Source organism: Vanacampus margaritifer, unplaced genomic scaffold (genome assembly GCF_051991255.1).
Source record: "Vanacampus margaritifer isolate UIUO_Vmar unplaced genomic scaffold, RoL_Vmar_1.0 HiC_scaffold_37, whole genome shotgun sequence".
Lineage (NCBI taxonomy): Eukaryota > Metazoa > Chordata > Actinopteri > Syngnathiformes > Syngnathidae > Vanacampus > Vanacampus margaritifer.
In genome coordinates, this window is record NW_027520747.1 from 250,001 (window position 1) to 253,460 (window position 3,460).

The following is a 3,460-nucleotide window of genomic DNA, read 5'->3' on the forward strand; positions in this document are numbered from 1 at the left end:
GCGCGGGTCTGTGGGGGACGAGAGGGCCTGCGGGGCGCCGGGCTCCGTCGTAGGACAGCCAGGTGACAGCTCCGGGGTACGGAGCGTGGGGTGCGTCTCGGCCTCGCTTCCGATCGGGCGCGCCGGGGCGTGCGGGCGCTGGCCATCGGGCCGACGTTCGCGTGTCGCCGGGGCGCTGGAAGGCGACCCGCGAGCCGGAGGAGCCGCCCGCCCGAACACCGGCGCGAGGCCGGCCGGCGGGGGCCCTCCGAAGGCGGGTCTTGCATGCGGCTCGTAACGTGGGAGAAGGTGGGTGGGCGTATTTGGGGGGGGGGCCAAATGTGCTGAGGCAGGCCGCCCATAGTGCTCTTATCTCGGCCTTGGCAAGCGAGAATCCCCCTGGGAAGTGGCACTCTGAAAATATTTCGAAAAGAGCAGACTTTGAAAATTTTTGAGAACCAGGATTTGGGGGGGGCCAAATGTGCTGAGGCAGGCCGCCCATAGTGCTCTTATCTCGGCCATGGCAAGCGAGAATCCCCCTGGGAAGTGGCACTCTGAAAATATTTCGAAAAGAGCAGACTTTGAAAATTTTTGAGAACCAGGATTTGGGGGGGGCCAAATGTGCTGAGGCAGGCCGCCCATAGTGCTCTTATCTCGGCCTTGGCAAGCGAGAATCCCCCTGGGAAGTGGCACTCTGAAAATATTTCGAAAAGAGCAGACTTTGAAAATTTTTGAGAACCAGGATTTGGGGGGGCCAAATGTGCTGAGGCAGGCCGCCCATAGTGCTCTTATCTCGGCCTTGGCAAGCGAGAATCCCCCTGGGAAGTGGCACTCTGAAAATATTTCGAAAAAAGCAGACTTTGAAAATTTTTGAGAACCAGGATTTGGGGGGGCCAAATGTGCTGAGGCAGGCCGCCCATAGTGCTCTTATCTCGGCCTTGGCAAGCGAGAATCCCCCTGGGAAGTGGCACTCTGAAAATATTTCGAAAAAAGTTGACTTTGAAAATTTTTGAGAACCAGGATTTGGGGGGGCCAAATGTGTTGAGGCAGGCCGCCCATAGTGCTCTTATCTCGGCCTTGGCAAGCGAGAATCCCCCTGGGAAGTGGCACTCTGAAAATATTTCGAAGAAAGTTGACTCTGAAAATTTTTCGTCTTAAAAAGCTCGCTCCTGATATTGTACCCCATACATTTTGAGGTTTGGGGGCAAACCTCTCGAATGGGGGGACGAGGTCCCCTATCTACAGCGCCCCTAATGGCGGCAGGTGGTACTGGCCCCCTGGTCACCCGGCCATTGAAAATGAATGGGCCCCATTCATTTCCTATGGCATTTTTCGACGCCTGGTCACCCGGCCATTGAAAATGAATGGGGCACTTCCAGGGGGGGCTCTGGCTCGCCCAGGCCGAAATAGGAGCACTATGGGCGGCCTGCCTGAGCAGATTTGCCCCCCCAAATCCTGGTTCTCAAAAATTTTCAAAGTCATCTTTTTTCGAATTATTTTCAGAGTGCCACTTCCAGGGGGGTGCTCTGGCGCGCCCAGGCCGAAATAGGAGCACTATGGGCGGCCTGCCTCAGCACATTTGCCCCCCCCAAATCCTGGTTCTCAAAAATTTTCAAAGTCATTTTTTTTTAATTATTTTCAGAGTGCCACTTCCAGGGGGGTGCTCTGGCGCGCCCAGGCCGAAATAGGAGCACTATGGGCGGCCTGCCTCAGCACATTTGCCCCCCCCAAATCCTGGTTCTCAAAAATTTTCAAAGTCATTTTTTTTAAATTATTTTCAGAGTGCCACTTCCAGGGGGGTGCTCTGGCGCGCCCAGGCCGAAATAGGAGCACTATGGGCGGCCTGCCTCAGCACATTTGCCCCCCCCAAATCCTGGTTCTCCAAAAATTTCAAAGTCAACTTTTTTTGAAATATTTTCAGAGTGCCACCTCTGGAGCCTCTGCAGCGGGGGCTCTCGCCTGCCTGGTCACCCGTCATTCATTTCAATGGGGGGGGGATATGGACGCCTGGTCACCCGGCATTCATTTCAATGGGGAGATTGGAGCCCTGGGCATCCGGCCTTCATTTCAATGGGGGATTTGGACGTCTGGTCACCCGCCATTCATTTCAATGGGGAGATTGGAGCCCTGGGCACCCGGCCTTCATTTCAATGGGGGATTTGGACGCCTGGTCACCCGCCATTCATTTCAATGGGGGGATTTGGACGCCTGGTCACCCGGCATTCATTTCAATGGGGAGATTGGAGCCCTGGGCATCCGGCCTTCATTTCAATGGGGGATTTGGACGTCTGGTCACCCGCCATTCATTTCAATGGGGAGATTGGAGCCCTGGGCACCCGGCCTTCATTTCAATGGGGGATTTGGACGCCTGGTCACCCGGCCTTCATTTCAATGGGGGATTTGGACGCCTGGTCACCCGCCATTCATTTCAATGGGGAGATTGGAGCCCTGGGCACCCGGCCTTCATTTCAATGGGGGATTTGGACGCCTGGTCACCCGCCATTCATTTCAATGGGGAGATTGGAGCCCTGGGCACCCGGCCTTCATTTCAATGGGGGATTTGGACGCCTGGTCACCCGCCATTCATTTCACTGGGGAGATTGGAGCCCTGGGCACCCGGCCTTCATTTCAATGGGGGATTTGGACGCCTGGTCACCCGCCATTCATTTCACTGGGGAGATTGGAGCCCTGGGCACCCGGCCTTCATTTCAATGGGGGATTTGGACGCCTGGTCACCCGCCATTCATTTCAATGGGGAGATTGGAGCCCTGGGCACCCGGCCTTCATTTCAATGGGGGATTTGGACGCCTGGTCACCCGCCATTCATTTCACTGGGGAGATTGGAGCCCTGGGCACCCGGCCTTCATTTCAATGGGGGATTTGGACGCCCGGTCACCCGCCATTCATTTCAATGGGGAGATTGGAGCCCTGGGCACCCGGCCTTCATTTCAATGGGGGATTTGGACGCCCGGTCACCCGGCATTCATTTCAATGGGGAGATTGGAGCCCTTGGCACCCGGCCTTCATTTCAATGGGGGATTTGGACGCCCGGTCACCCGCCATTCATTTCAATGGGGAGATTGGAGCCCTGGGCACCCGGCCTTCATTTCAATGGGGGATTTGGACGCCCGGTCACCCGCCATTCATTTCAATGGGGAGATTGGAGCCCTGGGCATCCGGCCTTCATTTCAATGGGGGATTTGGACGCCTGGTCACCCGCCATTCATTTCAATGGGGGGATTTGGACGCCTGGTCACCCGGCATTCATTTCAATGGGGAGATTGGAGCCCTGGGCATCCGGCCTTCATTTCAATGGGGGATTTGGACGTCTGGTCACCCGCCATTCATTTCAATGGGGAGATTGGAGCCCTGGGCACCCGGCCTTCATTTCAATGGGGGATTTGGACGCCTGGTCACCCGGCCTTCATTTCAATGGGGGATTTGGACGCCTGGTCACCCGCCATTCATTTCAATGGGGAGA